A 15,305-nucleotide genomic window follows, 5' to 3' on the forward strand; every position below is an offset into this window, starting at 1 on the left:
ATGAGAGATAGAGAGCGAGGGTGGGTTTTTATTGTTTATTTCACTTTATATATTATCTACCTCACTTGCTTTGGCAATGTTAACACATGTTTCCCATGCCAACAAAGCCCTTGAATTGAATTGAGAGAGAGAGACTGGTGGGTACAGAGAGAGAGAGAGAGAGAGAGAGGCTGGTGGGTACAGAGAGAGAGAGAGAGGGAGAGAGAGAGAGAGAGAGATAGAGGCTGGTGGGTACAGAGAGAGAGAGAGAGAGAGAGAGAGGCTGGTGGGTACAGAGAGAGAGAGAGAGAGAGGCTGGTGGGTACAGAGAGAGAGAGAGAGGCTGGTGGGTACAGAGAGAGAGAGAGAGAGAGGCTGGTGGGTACACAGAGAGAGAGAGAGAGAGAGAGAGAGAGAGAGAGAGAGAGAGAGACAGAGAGAGAGTTGTAGATAGAGATAGAAAGACCACATCCCATGAGCTCGGAGGGAGAGAGAGCGTTATAGATAGAGATAGAAAGACCACATCCCATGAGCTCGGAGGGAGAGAGAGCGTTGTAGATAGAGATAGAAAGAGCGCATCCCATGAGCTCGGAGGGAGAGAGAGAGTTGTAGATAGAGATAGAAAGAGCGCATCCCATGAGCTCGGAGGGAGAGAGAGAGTTGTAGATAGAGATAGAAAGAGCGCATCCCATGAGCTCGGAGGGAGAGAGAGCGTTGTAGATAGAGATAGAAAGACCGCATCCCATGAGCTCGGAGGGAGAGAGAGAGTTGTAGATAGAGATAGAAAGAGCGCATTGCTAATTGCTAACATCCGATTTGTATTATTATTGTTTCTATAGATTTGATTGGGATACCCATTGACCGGCGCCAATGGCGACAGCTAGTCCTCCTGCGGTTCGATACATAACGAATATTACATTACAGACCAAAATATTTTATAATTTGCATACATTTAAGACTTAGACATTGCAACTAGGACAGATAGGGTAGAGGCGTTGTGTTGTGAGGTCCTGTTTTATTGTTTTTAAAGCAAATTTTCCTGTTTGCTTAACTTCTTGCGTCGAGCCATCCCGGATCCGGGATCGTGAATACAGCCTCAAGCTCATTACCATAACGCAACGTTAACTATTCATGAAAATCACAAATGAAATGAAATTAATATGCTAGCTCTCAAGCTTAGCCTTTTGTTAACAACACTGTCATCTCAGATTTTCAAAATATGCTTCTCAACCATAGCAAAACAAGCATTTGTGTAACAGCTAGCGCAGCTAGCGTAGCATTTAGCATTAGCATTAGCAGGCAACATTTTCAGAAAAACCAGAAAATCATTCAAATAAAATCATTACCTTTGAAGAACTTCAGATGTTTTCAATGAGGAGACTCTCAGTTAGATAGAAAATGCTCAGTTTTTCCTGAAAGATTATTTGTTTAGGAGAAATTGCTCCGTTTGGTGCGTCACGTTTGGCTACCAAAAAAAAACGAAAATTCAGTCTTCAAAACGCCAAACCTTTTTCCAAATTAACTCCATAATATCGACTGAAACATGGTAAACGTTGTTTAGAATCAATCCTCTACATGTTTTTTACATATCTCTTCATGATATATCGTTTGTTGAAAGCCTCCTCTCTCCTCTCAATCACTGGATGACTGCGTGCAGCTTGTAGATTACGCACCAATTTAGACAAAGGACACTGGGCGGACCCCTGGTAATGTAGTCTCTTATGGCCAATCTTCCAATGATATGCCTACAAATACGTCACAATGCTGCAGACACCTTGGAGAAACGTTAGAAAGGGCAGGCTCATTCCCGGCGCATTCACAGCCATATAAGGAGACAATGGAAAACAGAGCTTCAAAAATTCTGCCCATTTCCTGGTTGAAGTTTCATCTTGGTTTCGCCTGTAGCATGAGCTCTGTGGCACTCACAGATAATATCTTTGCAGTTTTGGAAACCTTAGAGTGTTTTCTTTCCAAAGCTGCCAATTATATGCATAGTCGAGCATCTTTTCGTGACAAGATATTGCGCTTAAAACGGGCACATTTTTTTATCCATAAATTAAAAGAGCGCCCTCTATATCCAAGAAGGTAAGTAATTTGAGATGGAAGGGAATTCCATGTGATCATGGTTCTATATAATAATGTGTGTTTCCTTGAATTTGTTCTGGATTTGGGGACCGTAATGAGACCCCTGGTGGCATGTCTGGTGGGATATGATGAAGTCCCCTGGTGGCATGTCTGGTGGGATATGATGAAGTCCCCTGGTGCCATGTCTGGTAGGATATGATGAAGACCCCTGGTGGGATATGATGAAGACCCCTGGTGGGATATAATGAAGACCCCTGGTGGGATATGATGAAGACCTCTGGTGGGATATGATGAAGACCCCTGGTGGGATATGATGAAGACCCCTGGTGGGATATGATGAAGACCCCTGGTGGGATATGATGGAGTCCCCTGGTGGGATATGATGAAGTCCCCTGGTGGGATATGATGGAGTCCCCTGGTGGGATATGATGGAGTCCCCTGGTGGGATATGATGGAGTCCCCTGGTGGGATATGATGGAGACCCCTGGTGGCATGTCTGGTGGGATATGATGAAGACCCCTGGTGGGATATGATGGAGACCCCTGGTGGGATATGATGGAGTCCCCTGGTGGCATGTCTGGTGGGATATGATGAAGTCCCCTGGTGCCATGTCTGGTGGGATATGATGAAGTCCCCTGGTGCCATGTCTGGTGGGATATGATGAAGACCCCTGGTGCCATGTCTGGTAGGATATGATGAAGACCCCTGGTGCCATGTCTGGTAGGATATGATGAAGACCTCTGGTGGGATATGATGAAGACCCCTGGTGGGATATGATGAAGTCCCCTGGTGCCATGTCTGGTAGGATATGATGAAGACCCCTGGTGCCATGTCTGGTAGGATATGATGAAGACCCCTGGTGCCATGTCTGGTGGGATATGATGAAGACCCCTGGTGGGATATGATGAAGACCCCTGGTGGGATATGATGAAGACCCCTGGTGGGATATGATGAAGACCCCTGGTGGGATATGATGAAGACCCCTGGTGCCATGTCTGGTGGGATATGATGGAGATGTTAGAGGTGTATATGTTTCCCAACTGGCATGTGTCGCGAGAAATATGTTCTCAATGTTCATAAACCAATTCAGTTAAACTACTTAGTCTGTTAATCAGGATTTGTAAGATACTGATTGAAATGAAACAGACGGAGGCCCAGCTATGATAGTCAATGAGGTTTATTCACGAGAGCGCCGGTATGTTGTACAAAACCATTCATTTTATACTGGCTTCTCACGCACACACATTCACACAAACATACGCACACACATTCACACTAACATTAGCACACACGCATTCACACTAACATTAGCACACACTCATTCACACTAACATTAGCACAACATGTGAGACCGAGACCCTGGGAAGTACTCTCAGTGGCCCCAGCCAAGGAGACCGAGACCCTGGGAAGTACTCTCAGTGGCCCCAGCCAAGGAGACCGAGACCCTGGGAAGTACTCTCAGTGGCCCCAGCCAAGGAGACCGAGACCCTGGGAAGTACTCTCAGTGGCCCCAGCCAAGGAGACCGAGACCCTGGGAAGTACTCTCAGTGGCCCCAGCCAAGGAGACCGAGACCCTGGTAAGTACTCTCAGTGGCCCCAGCCAAGGAGACCGAGACCCTGGGAAGTACTCTCAGTGGCCCCAGCCAAGGAGACCGAGACCCTGGGAAGTACTCTCAGTGGCCCCAGGCAAGGAGACCGAGACCCTGGGAAGTACTCTCAGTGGCCCCAGCCAAGGTCGGCACCGAATCTTGCTCAGACAGTCTGTTTTTAAGATACTATTATAGACATATTGTATAGACTATGTTTATACATAATTCTAATCAATTTCATATGATTATATGGCTTCAGAGTGGAATATTCCAGTCATTCATATAAATTCCATCAACACATGCTATTCCCTATCAGGGCTCTAGACTAACTTTTTCCATTGGTGACACTGGTGCTACCAACTGTTTCATTTGATGGCACCAGCACATGATTGGGTCGCACTAAGTTTTTGCTGACTCGTGTCCCATAATGTGCCTGTATTCCATACAGAACCAGGCTAATAATGACTAGCCAATCTAGAAGAAAAAGAAACGCACACCTATTTAGGCGAGGTGCTGGCGAGCAGAGTAGAGAACTTGAAAATAAAAGACAGCCGCTGTCAAGCTGTCGAAACGTTGGTAATTACATTTTTGCATCTGAGCTCCTAGAGTGTGCGGCTCTCTAAAAATGACTAGCCACCTTTTAAATTAGCATGTCATTTCAGGGCCTGACATTCAGGAAAATTTTACCCCGGGCCACTATGCAAATAGTCTGGGTAGCCATTTGATTAGCTGTTCAGGAGTCAAGGAGTCTTATGGGCCTGGGGGTAGAAGCTATTTAGAAGCCTCTTGGACCTAGACTTGGCACTCCGGTACCGCTTGCCGTGCGGTAGCAGAGAGAACAGTCTATGACTAGTGTGGCTGGAGTCTTTGACAATTTTAGGGCCTTCCTCTGACATCGCCTGCAATAGAGGTCCTGGATGGCAGGAAGCTTGGCCCAGTGATGTACTGGGTTGTACGCACTACCCTCTGTAGTGCCTTGCGATCGGTGGCCGAGCAGTTGCCATACTAGGCAGAGATGCAACCCGTCAGGATGCTTTCAATGGTGCAGAGGTGGAACCATTTGAGGATCTGAGGACCCATGCCAACTCTTTTAATTCCCCATGAGGGGGAATAGGCTTTGTCGTGCCCTCATCACGACTGTCTTGGTGTGAAGTTTGTTGGCGATGTGGACACCAAAGAACTTGAAGGTTTCAACCTGCTCCACTGCAGCCCCATCGATGGGAATGGGGGTGTGCTCGGTCCTCCTTTTCCTGTAGTCCACAATCATCTCCTTTGTCTTGATCACATTGAGGGAGATGTTGTTGTCCTTGCATCACACGGTCAGGTCTCTGACCTCCTCCCTATAGGCTGTCTCATCATCGTCAGTGATCAGGCCACTACCACTGTTTTGTCATCAGCAAACTTAATGACGGTGTTTGAGTCATGCCTGGCCGTGCAGTCATGAGTGAACAGGGAGTACAGGAGGGGGCTGGGCATGCACCCCTGAGGGGCCCCTGTGTTGAGGATCAGCGTGGCAGATGTGGTGTTACCTACCCTTACCACCTGGGGGGCGGCATGTCAGGAAGTCCAGGATCCAGTTGCAGAGGGAGGTGTTTAGTCCCAGGATCCTTAGCTTAGAGATGAGCTTTGAGGTCACTGTAGTGTTGAACGCTGAGCTGTAGTCAATGAATAACATTCTCACATAGGTGTTCCTTTTGTCCAGGTGGGAAAGGGCAGTGTGGAGTGCAATAGAGATTGCATCATCTGTGGATCTGTTGGTGCGGTATGCAAATTATAGTGGGTCTAGGGTTTCAAAGCCTTTCAAAGCACTTCATGGCTACAGAAGTGAGTGCTAGTAGTCATTTAGGCAGGTTACCTTAGTTTTCGTTTGCACAGGGACTATGGTGGTCTGCTTGAAACATGTAGGTATTACAGACTGGGACAGGGAGATGTTGAAAATGTCAGTGAAGGCACTTGCCAGCTGGTCAGCGCATGTTCATAGTACACATCCTGTACTCCTGATTTGTGCATCATTTAAATGTTATCTTTAATTTGCGGGCTAAGCAGGTAGCCTATGGTCTATAGTGTCCTACACAAATATTTACACAAATGACTTGACAATATCATATTTACATTGTACAATTTACAGTGTAGGCTACATGTGATGGCTGAGTTTACTAAATAAATGCCCCAGAAATTGATACAAATCATCATTATATCATTCTGCCAGCTACATTGCAGTCAGCATTTAATTGGGAAGGTTTATGGGGAAAGCCTTCAGAAATGTTCTTTCATGATGACTGAGATTCCAACAAGACTTCGGACTAAACTTTTTGAGTACCCGGTCTGCATAATCATTGTCGTACCATTGCTGTTTTAATAAATCTTGATAATAAAAAAAAGCTCATTGTGGACCAAAACTAATATGACCAGCTACATAGCGACCAATTAAAAATGTTTGTCGCACTGCTAAGGCAAAGGGTTGCAGATGTGAGTGTTACTGACGCAGTTTGAGCCCTGGGTGTACTACTTTTGACCAAGGCCTATAGAGTACCAGAAAGGTAGTGCACTATATAGAGGATAGGGTGCCATTTGGGATGCTACCATAGTTACAATGGGAGAGAATAAGAGCACACTGTCTAAATGACATGTTATTTTGTTGAGAGGGATGAGTTTGTAGAGAGGGGTATAATAATAGAGATAGGAAGAGGGAGACAGAGAGATGAAGAGAGAGAGGGAGAGAGAGAGAGAGAGACAGACAGACAGAGAGAGAGAGACAAAGAGGCAGAGGGAGACAGAGAGATGAGAGAGAGAGAGACATAGGGAGAGAGAGACATAGGGAGAGAGAGACATAGGGAGAGAGAGAGAGATGGAGAGAGAGAGATTAAGAGAGAGAGAGAGAGAGAGAGAGACAGAGAGATGAAGAGAGAGAAAGAGAGAGAGAGACAGACAGAGAGAGAGAGAGATGAAGAGAGAGAGATGGAGAGAGACAGAGGGAGAGAGAGAGAGAGATGAAGAGAGAGAGATGGAGAGAGAGAGAGATTAAGAGAGAGAGAGAGAGAGAGAGAGAGAGAGAGAGAGAGGGAGAATGAATGCAGTCCAACGCCGAGGTGGGAGTGTTTAGCTGGAAGGCTGTAATACGGACTCTGAGCTCCTCACTTTGGCTGTTTTAATTGCCAATCAGGTCTGCTGTTGTCTCAGGATAGAAAAGCCAGTGCAACATACTGACACACTGGGATACACACTGAGATAGATACACACTGAGAAACACACGGAGATACACACTGAGAAACACACTGAGATAGACACACACTGAGATACACACTGAGAAACACACTGAGATAGATACACACTGAGATACACACTGAGATAGATACACACTGAGATAGATACACACTGAGATAGATACACACTGAGATAGATACACACTGAGAAACACACTGAGATAGATACACACTGAGATAGATACACACTGAGATAGATACACACTGAGATAGATACACACTGAGAAACACACTGAGATAGATACACACTGAGATAGATACACACTGAGATAGATACACACTGAGATAGACACACACTGAGATAGATACACACTGAGATAGATACACACTGAGATAGACACACACTGAGATAGATACACACTGAGATACACACTGAGAAACACACTGAGATACACACTGAGAAACACACTGAGATAGATACACACTGAGACACACACTGAGATAGATACACACTGAGATAGAAACACACTGAGAAACACACTGAGATAGATACACACTGAGACACACACTGAGATAGATACACACTGAGATAGAAACACACTGAGAAACACACTGAGATAGATACACACTGAGACACACACTGAGATAGATACACACTGAGATAGACACACACTGAGATAGACACACACTGAGATAGATACACACTGAGATAGATACACACTGAGAAACACACTGAGATAGACACACACTGAGACACACACTGAGATAGACACACACTGAGATAGATACACACTGAGATAGACACACACTGAGATAGATACACACTGAGACACACACTGAGATAGATACACACTGAGATAGATACACACTGAGATACACACTGAGACACACACTGAGATACACACTGAGATAGATACACACTGAGACACACACTGAGATAGATACACACTGAGATAGATACACACTGAGACACACACTGAGATAGACACACACTGAGATAGATACACACTGAGAAACACACTGAGATAGACACACACTGAGATAGATACACACTGAGAAACACACTGAGATAGATACACACTGAGATAGATACACACTGAGATAGACACACACTGAGATAGATACACACTGAGATAGACACACACTGAGATAGACACACACTGAGATAGACACACACTGAGATAGATACACACTGAGAAACACACTGAGATAGACACACACTGAGATAGATACACACTGAGATAGATATACACTGAGATAAACACTGAGATAGATACACACTGAGATAGATACACACTGAGATAGATACACACTGAGATAGATACACACTGAGACACACACTGAGATAGATACACACTGAGATAGATACACACTGAGACACACACTGAGATAGATACACACTGAGATAGATACACACTGAGAAACACACTGAGATAGATACACACTGAGAAACACACTGAGATACACACTGAGACACACACTGAGATAGATATACACTGAGAAACACACTGAGATAGATACACACTGAGATAGATACACACTGAGAAACACACTGAGATAGATACACACTGAGAAACACACTGAGATACACACTGAGACACACACTGAGATAGATATACACTGAGAAACACACTGAGATAGATACACACTGAGATAGATACACAATGAGAAACACACTGAGATAGATACACACTGAGACACACACTGAGATAGATACACACTGAGATAGATACACACTGAGATAGACACACACTGAGATAGATACACACTGAGATAGATACACACTGAGATAGATACACACTGAGACACACACTGAGATAGATACACACTGAGATAGATACACACTGAGACACACACTGAGATAGATACACACTGAGATAGACACACACTGAGATAGACACACACTGAGATAGACACACACTGAGATAGATACACACTGAGACACACACTGAGATAGATACACACTGAGATAGATACACACTGAGACACACACTGAGATAAATACACACTGAGATAGATACACACTGAGATACACACTGAGATACACACTGAGAAACACACTGAGATACACACTGAGATAGATACACACTGAGATAGACACACACTGAGATAGATACACACTGAGATAGATACACACTGAGAAACACACTGAGATAGAAACACACTGAGATAGATACACACTGAGATACACACTGAGATAGATACACACTGAGATACACACTGAGATAGATACACACTGAGATAGATACACACTGAGATACACACTGAGATACACACTGAGATAGATACACACTGAGATAGATACACACTGAGATACACACTGAGAAACACACTGAGATACACACTGAGATAGATACACACTGAGATACACACTGAGATAGATACACACTGAGATAGATACACACTGAGATACACACTGAGATAGATACACACTGAGATAGATACACACTGAGATAGATACACACTGAGACACACACTGAGATAGATACACACTGAGATAGATACACACTGAGACACACACTGAGATAGATACACACTGAGACACACACTGAGATAGATACACACTGAGACACACACTGAGATAGATACACACTGAGATAGATACACACTGAGACACACACTGAGATAGATACACACTGAGACACACACTGAGATAGATACACACTGAGAAACACACTGAGATACACACTGAGATAGATACACACTGAGACACACACTGAGATAGATACACACTGAGACACACACTGAGATAGATACACACTGAGATACACACTGAGATACACACTGAGATAGATACACACTGAGATAGACACACACTGAGATACACACTGAGATAGATACACACTGAGATAGATACACACTGAGAAACATACTGAGATAGATACACACTGAGATAGAAACACACTGAGATACACACTGAGATACACACTGAGATAGATACACACTGAGATACACACTGAGATAGATACACACTGAGATAGATACACACTGAGATACACACTGAGATAGACACACACTGAGATAGATACACACTGAGATAGATATACACTGAGATAAACACTGAGATAGATACACACTGAGATAGATACACACTGAGATACACACTGAGATAGACACACACTGAGATAAACACTGAGATAGATACACACTGAGATAGATATACACTGAGATAAACACTGAGACACACACTGAGATAGATATACACTGAGATAAACACTGAGATAGATACACACTGAGAAACACACTGAGATAGATACACACTGAGACACACACTGAGATAGATACACACTGAGACACACACTGAGATAGATACACACTGAGATAGATACACACTGAGACACACACTGAGATAGATACACACTGAGATACACACTGAGAAACACACTGAGATACACACTGAGATAGATACACACTGAGATAGACACACACTGAGATAGATACACACTGAGATAGATACACACTGAGACACACACTGAGATAGATACACACTGAGACACACACTGAGATAGAAACACACTGAGATAGATACACACTGAGATACACACTGAGATAGATACACACTGAGATAGATACACACTGAGATACACACTGAGATACACACTGAGATAGATACACACTGAGATAGATACACACTGAGATACACACTGAGATACACACTGAGAAACACACTGAGATACACACTGAGATACACACTGAGATAGATACACACTGAGATAGATACACACTGAGATAGATACACACTGAGATAGATACACACTGAGATAGATACACACTGAGATAGATACACACTGAGATAGATATACACTGAGAAACACACTGAGAAACACACTGAGATAGATACACACTGAGACACACACTGAGATAGATACACACTGAGACACACACTGAGATAGATACACACTGAGATAGATACACACTGAGATAGATACACACTGAGATACACACTGAGAAACACACTGAGATACACACTGAGATAGACACACTGAGATAGACACACACTGAGATAGATACACACTGAGACACACACTGAGATAGATACACACTGAGACACACACTGAGATAGAAACACACTGAGATAGATACACACTGAGATACACACTGAGATAGATACACACTGAGATAGATACACACTGAGATACACACTGAGATACACACTGAGATAGATACACACTGAGATAGATACACACTGAGATAGATACACACTGAGATACACACTGAGAAACACACTGAGATACACACTGAGATACACACTGAGATAGATACACACTGAGATAGATACACGCTGAGATAGATACACACTGAGATACACACTGAGATAGATACACACTGAGATAGATACACACTGAGATAGATATACACTGAGAAACACACTGAGATAGATACACACTGAGAAACACACTGAGATAGATACACACTGAGACACACACTGAGATAGATACACACTGAGATAGATACACACTGAGACACACACTGAGATAGATACACACTGAGATAGATACACACTGAGACACACACTGAGATAGATACACACTGAGATAGATACACACTGAGATACACACTGAGAAACACACTGAGATAGAAACACACTGAGATAGATACACACTGAGATACACACTGAGATAGATACACACTGAGATAGATACACACTGAGATAGATACACACTGAGATACACACTGAGATAGATACACACTGAGATAGATACACACTGAGATAGATACACACTGAGATAGATACACACTGAGATAGATACACACTGAGATACACACTGAGATAGATACACACTGAGATAGATACACACTGAGATAGATACACACTGAGATACACACTGAGATACACACTGAGATAGATACACACTGAGATAGATACACACTGAGATACACACTGAGAAACACACTGAGATACACACTGAGATAGATACACACTGAGATAGATACACACTGAGATAGATACACATTGAGATAGATACACACTGAGATAGATACACACTGAGATACACACTGAGATAGATACACACTGAGATAGATACACACTGAGATAGATACACACTGAGACACACACTGAGATAGATACACACTGAGATAGATACACACTGAGATACACACTGAGATAGATACACACTGAGACACACACTGAGATAGATACACACTGAGACACACACTGAGATAGATACACACTGAGATAGATACACACTGAGACACACACTGAGATAGATACACACTGAGACACACACTGAGATAGATACACACTGAGATACACACTGAGATAGATACACACTGAGACACACACTGACATAGATACACACTGAGACACACACTGAGATAGATACACACTGAGATACACACTGAGATACACACTGAGATACACACTGAGATACACACTGAGATAGATACACACTGAGATAGATACACACTGAGATACACACTGAGATAGATACACACTGAGATACACACTGAGATAGATACACACTGAGATAGACACACACTGAGATACACACTGAGATAGATACACACTGAGATAGATACACACTGAGAAACACACTGAGATAGATACACACTGAGATACACACTGAGATAGATACACACTGAGATAGATACACACTGAGATAGATACACACTGAGATAGATACACACTGAGATAAACACTGAGATAGATACACACTGAGATAGATACACACTGAGATAGATACACACTGAGATAGATACACACTGAGATACACACTGAGATAGACACACACTGAGATAGATACACACTGAGATAGATACACACTGAGATAGATACACACTGAGATAGATACACACTGAGATAGATACACACTGAGATAGATACACACTGAGATACACACTGAGATAGATACACACTGAGATAGATACACACTGAGATAGATACACACTGAGATAGATACACACTGAGATACACACTGAGATAGACACACACTGAGATAGATACACACTGAGACACACACTGAGATAGATACACACTGAGATAAACACTGAGATAGATACACACTGAGATAAACACTGAGATAGACACACACTGAGATAGATACACACTGAGATAGACACACACTGAGATACACACTGAGATAGATACACACTGAGATAGATACACACTGAGATACACACTGAGATACACACTGAGATAGATACACACTGAGATAGATACACACTGAGATACACACTGAGATAGATACACACTGAGATAGATACACACTGAGATACACACTGAGAAACACACTGAGATACACACTGAGATACACACTGAGATAGATACACACTGAGATAGATACACACTGAGATAGATACACACTGAGATATATATATGTATATATATATATATATATATATATATATAGAGAGAGAGAGAGAGAGAGAGAGAGAGAGAGAGAGATAAACTCCCATATCTACTGGGTGAAATACCACAGTGTGCCATCACAGCAGCCAGATTTGTGACCTGTTGCAACAAGAAAAGGGCAACCAGTGAAGAACAAACATACGTATAAATATAACCCATATTTATGCTTATTTATTTTCCCTTGTGTCCTTTAACCATTTGTACATTGTTACAACACTGTATATATGTATATATATGTATATATATATATAATATGACATTTGTAATGTCTTTATTCTTTTGAAATTTCTGTATGTGTAATGTTTACTGCTCATTTTTATTGTTTATTTGACTTTTGTATATTATCTACCTCACTTGCTTTGGCAATGTTAACACATGTTTCCCATGCCAATAAAGCCCTTGAATTGAATTGAATTGATATAGACAGAGAAAGAGATCGATCAGGACACAGTGGTCCAAGTGAAAATCATAGAGGGGTTACAAAGAGATGAATACAGGAACAGAGTAGAGGAGATGAATACAGGAACAGAGTAGAGGAGATGAATACAGGAACAGAGTAGAGGAGATGAATACAGGAACAGAGTAGAGGAGATGAATACAGGAACAGAGTAGAGGAGATGAATACAGGAACAGAGTAGAGGAGATGAATACAGGAACAGAGTAGAGGAGATGAATACAGGAACAGAGTAGAGGAGATGAATACAGGAACAGAGTAGAGGAGATGAATACAGGAACAGAGTAGAGGAGATGAATACAGGAACAGAGTAGAGGAGATGAATACAGGAACAGAGTAGATGAGAGGAATACAGGAACAGAGTAGAGGAGATGAATACAGGAACAGAGTAGATGAGATGAATACAGGAACAGAGTAGAGGAGATGAATACAGGAACAGAGTAGAGGAGATGAATACAGGAACAGAGTAGATGAATACAGGAACAGAGTAGAGGAGATGAATACAGGAACAGAGTAGAGGAGATGAATACAGGAACAGAGTAGATGAGATGAATACAGGAACAGAGTAGAGGAGATGAATACAGGAACAGAGTAGAGGAGATGAATACAGGAACAGAGTAGATGAATACAGGAACAGAGTAGAGGAGATGAATACAGGAACAGAGTAGAGTAGATGAATACAGGAACAGAGTAGAGGAGATGAATACAGGAACAGAGTAGAGGAGATGAATACAGGAACAGAGTAGAGGAGATGAATACAGGAACAGAGTAGAGGAGATGAATACAGGAACAGAGTAGAGTAGATGAATACAGGAACAGAGGAGATGAATACAGGAACAGAGTAGAGGAGATGAATACAGGAACAGAGTAGAGGAGATGAATACAGGAACAGAGTAGAGTAGATGAATACAGGAACAGAGTAGAGGAGATGAATACAGGAACAGAGTAGAGGAGATGGATACAGGAACAGAGTAGAGTAGATGAATACAGGAACAGAGTAGATGGATACAGGAACAGAGTAGAGGAGATGAATACAGGAACAGAGTAGATGGATACAGGAACAGAGTAGAGGAGATGAATACAGGAACAGAGTAGAGGAGATAAATACAGGAACAGAGTAGAGTAGATGAATACAGGAACAGAGTAGATGGATACAGGAACAGAGTAGAGGAGATGAATACAGGAACAGAGTAGAGGAGATGAATACAGGAACAGAGTAGAGTAGATGAATACAGGAACAGAGTAGAGGAGATGAATACAGGAACAGAGTAGAGGAGATGAATACAGGAACAGAGTAGAGGACATGAATACAGGAACAGAGTAGAGTAGATGAATACAGGAACAGAGTAGATGAATACAGGAACAGAGTAGAGGAGATGAATACAGGAACAGAGTAGAGGAGATGAATACAGGAACAGAGTAGAGGAGATGAATACAGGAACAGAGTAGAGGACATGAATACAGGAACAGAGTAGAGTAGATGAATACAGGAACAGAGTAGATGAATACAGGAACAGAGTAGAGGAGATGAATACAGGAACAGAGTAGAGGAGATGAATACAGGAACAGAGTAGATGGATACAGGAACAGAGTAGATGGATACAGGAACAGAGTAGAGGAGATGAATACAGGAACAGAGTAGA

This window comes from Oncorhynchus tshawytscha, linkage group LG21 (genome assembly GCF_018296145.1).
Source record: "Oncorhynchus tshawytscha isolate Ot180627B linkage group LG21, Otsh_v2.0, whole genome shotgun sequence".
In the NCBI taxonomy this organism is placed as follows: Eukaryota; Metazoa; Chordata; class Actinopteri; order Salmoniformes; family Salmonidae; genus Oncorhynchus; species Oncorhynchus tshawytscha.